Source organism: Schistocerca cancellata, chromosome 1 (assembly GCF_023864275.1).
Source record: "Schistocerca cancellata isolate TAMUIC-IGC-003103 chromosome 1, iqSchCanc2.1, whole genome shotgun sequence".
Lineage (NCBI taxonomy): Eukaryota > Metazoa > Arthropoda > Insecta > Orthoptera > Acrididae > Schistocerca > Schistocerca cancellata.
The window spans coordinates 1,237,314,913-1,237,326,400 of NC_064626.1; positions in this window are offsets into that span (position 1 = coordinate 1,237,314,913).

Below are 11,488 nucleotides of genomic sequence, written 5' to 3' on the forward strand. Positions count from 1 at the left end.
TTCACTCAAAAAACAAGTTCAGAGATGTTCAATATGGCTCCCTCCAGACACTCGAGCAATATCAACCCGATACTCCAACTCGTTCCACACTCTCTGTAGCATATCAGGCGTAACAGTTTGGATAGCTGCTGTTATTTCTCGTTTCAAATCATCAATGGTGGCTGGGACAGGTGGCCGAAACACCATATCCTTAACATACCCCCATAAGAAAAAATCTCAGGGGGTAAGATCAGGGCTTCTTGGAGGCCAGTGATGAAGTGCTCTGTCACGGGCTGCCTGGCGGCCTATCCATCGCCTCGGGTAGTTGACGTTCAGGTAGTTACGGACAGATAAGTGCCAATGTGGTGGCGCTCCATCCTGCTTAAATATGAATTGTTGTGCTTCTTGTTCGAGCTGAGGGAACAGCCAATTCTCTAACATCTCCAGATACTGTAGTCCAGTTACAGTAGCACCTTCGAAGAAAAAGGGACCAAAAACTTTATTGGCTGAAATGGCACAGAAAACGTTCACCTTAGGCGAGTCACGTTCATACTGAGTTGTTTCCCGCGGATTCTCAGTGCCCCATATACAGACATTGTGACGGTTGACTTTCCCGTTAGTGTGGAAAGTTGCTTCATCACTAAACACAATCTTTGAAACGAAAGATTCATCTGTTTCCATTTGAGCAAGGATAAAATCACAGAAATCGATTAAATGTACTACTAAATGAAACTTTATAGCTCCCTTAATTCGCCGACAGATAGTGCTTAGCTCTGCCTTTTGTCGTTGCAGAGTTTTAAATTCCTAAAGTTGTGGTATTCTTTTTGAATCACCCTGTACAATATGGGAAATCAAAGCTCGCACGTAAACATTTAAGTGTTCATTTCTCCCGTGCTCTGTTAGAAAGTGGAATGGTAGAGAAATAGTGTGAAAATGGTTCTATGAAACCATTGCCAGGCACTTACGTGTGATTTGCAGAGTAGTCACGTAAATGTAGTTGTCGAATACCAGCGCAACCCATATGCAGTATTTTCAAGTTTTTTATAGACACAGGAAAGCACATCACGGAAACAGCGCGATGGGCAGAATTGGATTTATTTTCGAATTCAGTAACGACGGCTTAGCTGGGAACACCATTCACATTCTTTATGGCAAGAAATGCTGTTCTCTGATGCATTCTGAAACGTTTTTCATAGATATAAGGATCTAAGAACTTCTTCCACGCCGGTAGCCCGTTTATTCCCAAGCAGCATTGTAGGGGTTCATTATGTTAGAGGTTTACTGTTCGCTACCCTATTGGAGCAAATGTGATTTCGATGTATTGCTCACGCGCTGCCTGCGAAATAAAACATCTCTGCTGCTATACAGTCGCAGGTCAGATTAGCGTCGGCAGCAGTAGTAACCGTTCGTTCCTACAGAGCAGAAGTCATAGTAGCTCTCCGCTACAGTACAGTTGCTAGCCATGTAAGAGCAATAGCAATAGCCGCTGGTCCTGCGTAGTTCATTGCCATGTAGTGTAAGGTGAACTTTATTATTCTTCATCACCACGCGCGTGCTTAAATTTGTTGTCAGAGTTTTCAACATGAATTTGTTTCAATCCTTTTGTGATTTGTCAGCACTAATTAAGTTAGACTAGTAATGTTCAATTTTTTATAAGGGTTTACAGAACTATTTTCAATAATAATGTTTTTCAGAACATTTTTTTTTACCAGTCATTTACTTAAATTTAAATATATTTACAAATTTTCCCAGTTATAGTTATTTGTTGTTTAATAATCAGAGGACGAGCTATGCAGCTGTGTCAACAAGCAGAGTCAGTCTTTCTTTTTAATAATGCAAACCTCAAACAAATGTTATCCATAGTAGTAGATAGGCCAGCTTTGCCCTAAGCTGTGCCATTTTAGGAGCAGATATATAGACAGCGTTATCCGGCTACACCATTATGAGGTAAGAATTTTTAAGTTTATTCAGGTTTATTTCACAGGGCCATAACGTAGCGCTGCTTACGTCCAAAATTTTTCAGTTTCAATACTCAGTCAATTTAGTACCGGTAATATTTTTACAAACGGAAAAGTTACAGTACTTCACACCAGAAGTCCCTGCAATTTTGCCGCGTACTTCTGTCTAAGAAATCAAATATGACGGGCGCTAATAAGCGATTCGTCAGAACCACTATGGTTGAACCAGTAAATTTACACTACTGGCCATTAAAATTGCTACACCACGAAGATGACGTGCTACAGACGTGAAATTTAACCGACAGGAAGAAGATGGTGTGATATGCAAATTATTAGCTTTTCAGAGCATTCACACAAGGTTGGCGCCGGTGGCGACACCTACAACGTGCTAACATGAGAAAAGTTTCCAACCGATTTCTCATACACAAACAGCAATTGACCGGCATTGCGTGGTGAAACGTTGTTTTGAGGCCTCGTGTGAGGAGGAGAAATGCGTACCATCACGTTTCCGACTTTGATGAAGGTCATATTGTAGCCTATCGCGATTGCCGTTTATCGTATCGCTACATTGCTGTTCGCGTTGGTCGAGATACAATGACTGTTAGCAGACTATGGAATCGGTGGGTTCAGGAGGGTAATACGGAACGCCGTGCTGGATCTTCAACGGCCTCGTATCACCAGCAGTCGAGATGACAGGCATCCTATCCGCATGGCTGTAACGAATCGTGCAGCCACGTCTCGATCCCTGAGTCAACAGATGGGGACGTTTGCAAGACAACAACCATCTACACGAACAGTTCGGCGACGTTTGCAGCAACATGGACTATCAGGTGGGAGACCATGGCTACGGTTACCCTTGACGCTGCATCACAGACAGGAGCACCTGCGATTGTGTACTGGACGACGAACCTGGGTGCACACATGGCAAAACGTCATTTTTTCGGCTGAATCCAGGTTCTGTTTACAGCATCATGATGGTCGCATCCGTGTTTGGCGTCATCGCGGTTAACGCACATTGGAAGCGTGTATTCGTCATTGCCATACTGGCGTATCACCCGACGTGATACTATGGGGTGCCATTGGCTACATGTCTCGGTCACCTCTTGTTCGCATTGACGGCACTTTGAACAGTGGACTTTACATTTCAGATGTTTTACGACCGTGGCTCTACCCTTCATTCGATCCCTGCAAAACCTTACATTTTAGCAGGATAATGCACGACAGCATGTTGCAGGTCCTGTACGGGCCTTTCAGGATACAGAAAATGTTCGACTGCTGCCCTGACCAGCACATTCTCCAGATCTCTCACCAACTGAAAAAGTCTTGTCAACGGTGACCGAGCAACTGGCTCGTCACGATACGCCAGTCAATACTCTTGATGAACTGTGGTATTGTGTTGAAGCTGCGTGGGCCACTGTACCCGTACACGTCATCCAAGCTCTGTTTGAGTCAATGCCCAGGCGTATCAAGGCCGTTATTATGGCCAGAGGTGGTTGTTCTGGGTATGATTTCTCAGGATGTATGCACCCAAATTACGTGAAAATGTAATCATATGTCAGTTCTAGTATAATATATTAGTCCAATGAATACCCGTTTATCATCTGCACTTCTTCTTGGTGTAGCAATTTTAATGGCCAGTAGTGTAAGAGCAATATCAGTCGCCGCTGTTGCAGCGCAGTTCATTGCCGTGTAGTGTAAGGTAAACTTTACTATTCTTCATCGCCATGCACGTATTTAAATTTGTTGCCTAAGTTGTCAATATGAATTTGTTTCAATCCTTTTGTGATTTTTCAGCACTAATTAATTAGACTAGTAATGTTCAATTTTTTAAAAGGGTTTACAGAAATGTTTTCAAAAATAATGTTTTTCAGAACTTAATTTTTTTACCAGTCATTTACTTAAATTTAAATATAATTAGAAATTTTCCCAGATCATAGTTCTGTGTTGTTTAATAATCAGAGGACCAGCTATGCAGCTGTGTCAACAAGCAAACTTAGTCTTTTTTTTATACTGCAAACCTCAGACAAATGTTGTTCAGTAGTAGTAGATAGGCCAGCATTGAACTAAGCTGTACCATTTTAGAAGCAGATATATAGACAGCGTTATCCGGCTACACCATTATGAGGTATGAATTTTTCTGTTTATTCAGATTGATTTCACTGGGCCATGACGTAGCGCTGCTTACGTCCAAAATATATCTGTTTCAATACTCAGTCAATTTAGTACAGGATATATTTTTATAGGCGGGAAGGTTACAGCATTTCACATCAAAAGTCTCGGCAATTAGGCCGCGTACTTCTGTCTAAGAAAGCAAATATGACGGGCGCTAATAACCGATTCGTCAGAACCACTACGGTTGAACCAGTAAATTTACATTAACAGTTACAAAAATTCTAGCAAAAATCAGAAATAAATTCCTGTATTCCATATAAAGTATGCGTTTATAAAATTCGTTATATGTTTCAGCCAAAATATAATATATATATAAAGGCTCATGTGACGCATGTGGTATCGTCATGGGCGCCGCTGTTAAGGTACAGCGTCTCTCCAGCAGGACGGTTCTGGAGCAGTGGACAGGTGCAGTATTTCTCCGCCTGTGGGGGAGAGAACTGGAGGAAGACGGCTGGGCTGGAACCGTCGCCTGGAGACAGGTCCAGTAATTATGGCGGCCACTCGGGCCTCGACAGCGCCGCCTGCGCCGCCGGATTAATGATCGCCGCCGCTAATGACAGTCACTGTTGCGAATAAATGAGGGGAAGCCCCGAATTATTAACCCCGCGCTACCCTGGCCGCTTCTCGCCTCGGCGCCAACCAGCTCTATTGTGTTCAAGCGCCGCCTGCAAGACTCCGCTCCGTCAACTTCTCCCTGTCGCTCTTGCACTGCTCATTTCCCTTTCTCCTCAGTATTAAGTGTTTGCCGAGGTAGTCATTTTCTAGTTAATATCGAAACTCCTTTACTAATCTGTAGTAATCAACTACTGCTTAACCTTTCAGGTCCATTCTGCAACCAACATTCTCTGTAGGGTGTAATAAAAGGGGAGTGTGCCGTGTGCGGCTCGCGTTAATGCCGTTCGTAGCTTGGCACCTTGTAATAGCGATAGTGGCGTCTCGTTTTCTTAGTGTGTTCACTGGCGCCACTACGTTTGCTCGCCATGTCTGTCCGTGAGTGGAAGCAGCAGCGCTTATCGATAGCGCATACTGTCATACCATCTTTGGAGCGGCCTATAGTACAGGGTGATTCAAAGAGAATACCACAACTTTAGGAATTTAAAACTCTGCAACGACAAAAGGCAGAGCTAAGCACTATCTGTCGGCGAATTAAGGGAGCTATATAGTTACATTTAGTTGTACATTTGTTCGCTTGAGGCGCTGTTGACTAGGCGTCAGCGTCAGTTGATGCTAAGATGGCGACCGCTCAACAGAAAGCTTTTTGTGTTATTGAGTACGGCAGAAGTGAATCGACAGTGCATTTCGAACGAAGTATGGGGCACTGAGAATCCGCGGTAAACAACTCAGTATGAACGTGCCTCGCCTAAGGTGAACGTTTTCTGTGCCATTTCAGCCAATAAAGTTTTTGATCCCTTTTTCTTCGAAGGTGCTACTGTAACTGGACTATAGTATCTGGAGATGTTAGAGAATTGGCTGTTCCCTCAGCTCGAACAAGAAGCACAGCAATTCATATTTCAGCAGGATGGAGTGCCACCACATTGGCACTTATCTGTCCGTAACTACCTGAACGTCAACTACCCGAGGCGATGGATCGGCCGCCAGGCAGCCCGTGACAGAGCACTTCGTCACTGGCCTCCAAGAACCCCTGATCTTACCCCCTGCGATTTTTTCTTATGGGGGTATGTTAAGGATATGGTGTTTCGGCCACCTCTCCCAGCCACCATTGATGATTTGAAACGAGAAATAACAGCAGCTATCGAAACTGTTACGCCTGATATGCTACAGAGAGTGTGGAACGAGTTGGAGTATCGGGTTGATATTGCTCGAGTGTCTGGAGGGGGCCATATTGAACATGTCTGAACTTGTTTTTGAGTGAAAAAAAACCTTTTTAAATACTATTTGTAATGCTGTATAACAGAAGGTTATATTATGTTTCTTTCATTAAATACACATTTTTAAAGTTGTGGTATTCTTTTTGAATCACTCTGTATTTCCTGGTCGTTGTGTGTCGAGCAAGGGAAGTTGGTAACGAGCAACAGTGGGGTACGGACAGCCAGAACGCGCTCTACCGCTGGCGACACACATGCACTGTCCGACGGAAGGAGTTTCTTAGAAGTAGATACCTTAGGGGTTGCGAAGCAACTCAAATCGCTTGATATGGGCAACTCTTCAGGTCCAGATTGTATACCGATTAGGTTCCTTTCAGATTACTCCGATACAATAGCTCCCTACTTAGCACTCATATACAACCGCTCGCTCACCGATAGATCTGTACCTACAGATTGGAAAATTGCGCAGGTCGCACCAGTGTTTAAGAAGGGTAGTAGGGGTAATCCATCTAACTACAGACCTATATCATGGACGTCGGTTTGCAGTAGGGGTTTTGGAGCATATACTGTATTCAAACATTACGAATCACCTCCAAGGGAACGATCTACTGATACGTAATCAGCATGGTTTCAGAAAACATCGTTCTTGTGCAACGCAGCTAGCTCTTTATTCGCACGAAGTAATGGCCGCTATCGACAGGGGATCTCAGGTTGATTCCGTATTTCTGGATTTCCGGAAAGCTTTTGACACCGTTCCTCACAAGCGACTTCTAATCAAGCTGCGGTCCTATGGGGTATCGTCTCAGTTGTGCGACTGGATTCGTGATTTCCTGTCAGGAAGGTCGCAGTTTGTAGTAACAGACGGCAAATCATCGAGTAAAACTGAAGTGATATCAGGTGTTCCCCAGGGAAGCGTCCTGGGACCTCTGCTGTTCCCGATCTATATAAATGACCTGGGTGACAATCTGAGCAGTTCTCTTAGGTTGTTCGCAGATGATGCTGTAATTTACCGTCTAGTAAGGTCATCCGAAGACCAGTATCATTTGCAAAGCGATTTAGAAAAGATTGCTGTATGGCGTGGCAGGTGGCAGTTGACACTAAATAACGAAAAGTGTGAGGTGATCCACATGAGTTCCAAAAGAAATCCGTTGGAATTCGATTGCTCGATAAATAGTACAATTCTCAAGGCTGTCAATTCAACTAAGTACCTGGGTGTTAAAATTACGAACAACTTCAGTTGCAAAGACCACATAGATAATATTGTGGGGAAGGCGAGCCAAAGGTTGCGTTTCATTGGCAGGATACTTAGAAGATGCAACAAGTCCACTAAAGAGACAGCTTACACTACACTCGTCCGTCCTCTGTTAGAATATTGCTGCGCGGTATGGGATCCTTACCAGGTGGGATTGACGGAGGACATCGAAAGGGTGCAAAAAAGGGCAGCTCGTTTTGTATTATCACGTAGTAGGGGAGAGAGTGTGGCAGATATGATACGCGAATTGGGATGGAAGTCATTACAGCAAAGACGTTTTTCGTCGCGGCGAGATCTATTTACGAAATTTCAGTCACCAACTTTCTCTTCCGAATGCGAAAATATTTTTTCGAGCCCAACCTACATAGGTAGGAATGATCATCAAAATAAAATAAGAGAAATCAGAGCTCGAACAGAAAGGTTTAGGCGTTCGTTTTTCCCGCGCACTGTTCGGGAGTGGAATGGTAGAGAGATAGTATGATTGTGGTTCGACGAACCCTCTGCCAAGCACTTAAATGTGAATTGCAGAGTAGTCATGTAGATGTAGATGTGGTCGCGAGAGTGCACGACCACGTCAACGACCGGATTCAGCGACTTTCAGTTGAATGGACCGTGATATTCGAGTAGTGCATCCACTACCTCTGTGTGTGTGCCCTCATGCCAATAAGTTGTCAGTCGACGATTTAAACTGGGACGGTTCCCGTGCCTGACTTGAGTGAGGACGACCGCTGGTTGGTAGTTCGGTCGGCGTGCATTAAGTCTTCCGACCGCTTCTGGCTTCTCTGTGCTTGTGCCGACTTATAGTTCGTCCATTTTGTTTCACAGTGACTGGTTTTAGTATTGTGAGTTGTTGGTGGAATTGTTTTCCCGGATCCGTGTGTATCTAGTGGTTCTGGATTTGGTGAGGGGTTGCGAACGGACGTCAGGCCGGTTGGGGGCGCAGCAGCGAGCAGGTCCGGGCAGCGCTAGGGCAAGCCGGGGCCGCTGGCGGGGTGCTGCCAATGCCGGGGTAGCTGCAAGAGCGACGACTTCGTTGCACACCGAACCCTGGACACTGAAGAGTCAACTGCTAACGCAACCTCGACTATTCTGAGATCTCGCTTTTGGTCGGCGGGTTGTTGATCCCAGGGCCGCTGAGCCTGGCGGCAACGAGAGGCGGTAAAATACTGCAGCCGTCTTTCTCTATTATAATGGGATTTTCACTCTGCAGCGGAGTGTGCGCTGATATGAAACTTCCTGGCAGATTAAAACTGTGTGCCCGACCGAGACTCGAATTCGGGATCTTTGCCTTTCGCGGGCAAGTGCTCTACCAACTGAACTACCGAAGCACGACTCACCCCCGGTACTCACAGCTTTACTTCTGCCAGTACCTCGTCTCCTACCTTCCAAACTTTACAGAACCTCTCCTGCGAACATCCCCCAGGCTGTGGCTAAGCCATGTCTCCGCAATATCCTTTCTTTCAGGAGTGCTAGTTCTGCAAGTTTCGCAGGAGAGCTTCTGTAAAGTTTGGAAGGTAGGAGACGAGGTACTGGCAGAAGTAAAGCTGTGAGTACGGGGCGTGAGTCGTGCTTCGGTAGCTCAGTTGGTAGAGCACTTGCCCGCGAAAGGCAAAGGTCCCGAGTTCGAGTCTCGGTCGGGCACACAGTTTTAATCTGCCAGGAAGTTTCGTCTTTCTCTATTGGTTATTCATCATTGAAGTTAGTATTATTCTTATTAGTAAAGTGCAACCAGCGGATTTTCTGCCTTCTGGCCGCTAACGCCCCAGTTACCTGCCCTGGAGATTAGCGTACTTTTCCGGCAGTGTACCTTTCCCCATCGTGTTGATGCTGTCCGGCTCGGCGTGTAGTTCCACAGCCATTGTACTGTACATATTTTTTGGGAGGTCTACCTTGGTTCTAGTGTTTCCTTCGACCTTGGGTGTTTTCTGAAGACGTAGTGCTGTCTCTTTGCCCTTGCCTAAAAATATTCCATCGTAGTACCGGTAACCGGACGTTAGTCGGTCGGTCGGCGCTTAAGCTGCCCCTAGTTTGAGTTGCCATCCTGTTACGTGAGTACAACTCTTGGCTGCCTGTCTCACCTTGCCTTACGTTTGAGTCACCTTCCAAGGCCGACCCTTGGAACACTTGCTGAGAACCACTTGTCCCGATTCCTCAGGTTGTGATGTTTGTTTTAAGAATATTTGTAATTTTCTAATTATTGTGAGTGTGGCCTTGAGCCGAGCAATAATTTTACTTTTTTGGTGATGAGGCCTTCAGCCGTGTTACAGTAAGTTTTATTTTAGCAAACTTGTTTTAAAGCAAGGTATTTATTTTATGTTGTGGATTGGCAAGACAGCCAACGCATTATGAGGAAGCCGAAAGGCTCGCTAAGCTCACACATGCTGGTGTGAGGTCTGGAACAGGACAAGGAAATGAGACTAGCAAAAAACGTACGTAGCTGCTGGAATACTTAACTTTAATCCATAATTGGTGAACATCACTCTTGACGGTACATGTTTTACAGCATCAATAGTAACTGGTAATGGCGCCTTGCTAGGTCGTAGCAAATGACGTAGCTGAAGGCTATGCTAACTATCGTCTCGGCAAATGAGAGCGTATTTTGTCAGTGAACCATCGCTAGCAAAGTCGGCTGTACAACTGAGGCGAGTGCTAGGAAGTATCTCTAGACCTGCCGTGTGGCGGCGCTCGGTCTGCAATCACTGATAGTGGCGACACGCGGGTCCGACGTATACTAACGGACCGCGGCCGATTTAAAGGCTACCACCTAGCAAGTGTGGTGTCTGGCGGTGACACCACATTTTAAAAATGCTATTTGGAGTTGTTCTTTTGACTTCTAATTCAGGCATTCTGACGTTTGTGGTTTGAAGTTGTATGTAGCCTTCAGCCGAGTCATAATTTCACTTTTTTTTATAATAAGGCTTTCAACCGTGTTACAGTTAGTTTTAAAACGAAGTATTTATCTTAATATGTGCTGTTTGGAATTGTTCTTCTGACTTTTAATTCAGGCCTTCAGCCGTTTGTTGTTTGAAATTATTGTGGGTGGTCTTCGGCACTGAAATTGTGGAATTTTATTCCTGTGATAAGGCCTTCAGCCGTCATACAGTCAATTGTGTTTTTTTAAGAGATTGTTTTCAAATTTTAATTTTTTTAAGGTAAAGTGTACGTATTTGTTGTGGAACCGAGAGTAACTGATTACGGCCCCGTCCACAACCGTAACCTTACCCTGCCCCATCCTGTGAACCCAGCTCTCAGGGAGCTCTTACTCTTTCTTTTCTGACCGTGGGTCTTTCAACTGTTTTTTGATTCATTATGCCATCTACTGATCTGTAGCCAAGTTGTGGATGCTGTAGTAAACTGTAACAAACCGGGTATGGTCGACCTATAAAAGGCAGTCAAATGCCAACGATAGAGATTTGACAAGGAAAGCGAGACGCATGTATACAGACGGAGGAAGTATCGCGTACACAAGGGATAAAAGGGCAGTGCATAGGCGGAGTTGTCATTTGTACACGGGTGAATCGTATGAAAAGGTTTCCGACGTGATTATGGCTGTACAACGGGAATTAATATCTTTGGAACGTGGAGCGGTACTTGGAGCTAGAGGCATGAGCCATTTGATACAGGAAATCGTTAGGGAATTCAGTATTCCGAGAGCGCAATGTCAATAGTGTGCCGAGGATACCAAATTTCAGGCATTACCTCTCACCAAGGACAACGCAGCAGCTGACGGACGTACGACGAATCTATCAGTTAGGACAGTGAGGCGAAATTTAGAATTACAGGGCAATACAGCAGATGACCGACAAGTGTGCCTTCGCTAACAGTTCGACATCGCCTGCAGTGTCTCTCCTTGACTCACGAGAATATCACTTGAACTCTAGATGATGCGAAAACCGCAGCCTGGTGAAATGACTCCAAAATTTCAGCCCTTGAGAGCTGATGAAAGGCTCGAATGTGGCGGAGAACCCGCGAAGCCAAGTTCTAAACAAGGAACTGTGCAAGCTGCTGGTTGCTGCATTAAGAGGTAGACTGAGTTTAGATGGAACAGACTGGATCCTCTGGTCCAGTGGCTGAAAATGGTTATGTTTAGCTACTTAACATCCTTTTTCAGCCATTCATACCCTCTGTTACGGATGACATTGCGCTGTTACACTAAGCCACAGTTGTTCGCGGTTGCTCGAGTATCATGTCGTTTTTGGAAACCCAGAATCTACCATGTAGGAATCAACATGGATTCCGGAAACAGCGATCGTGTGAGACCCAACTCGCTTTATTTGTTCATGAGACCCAGAAAATATTAG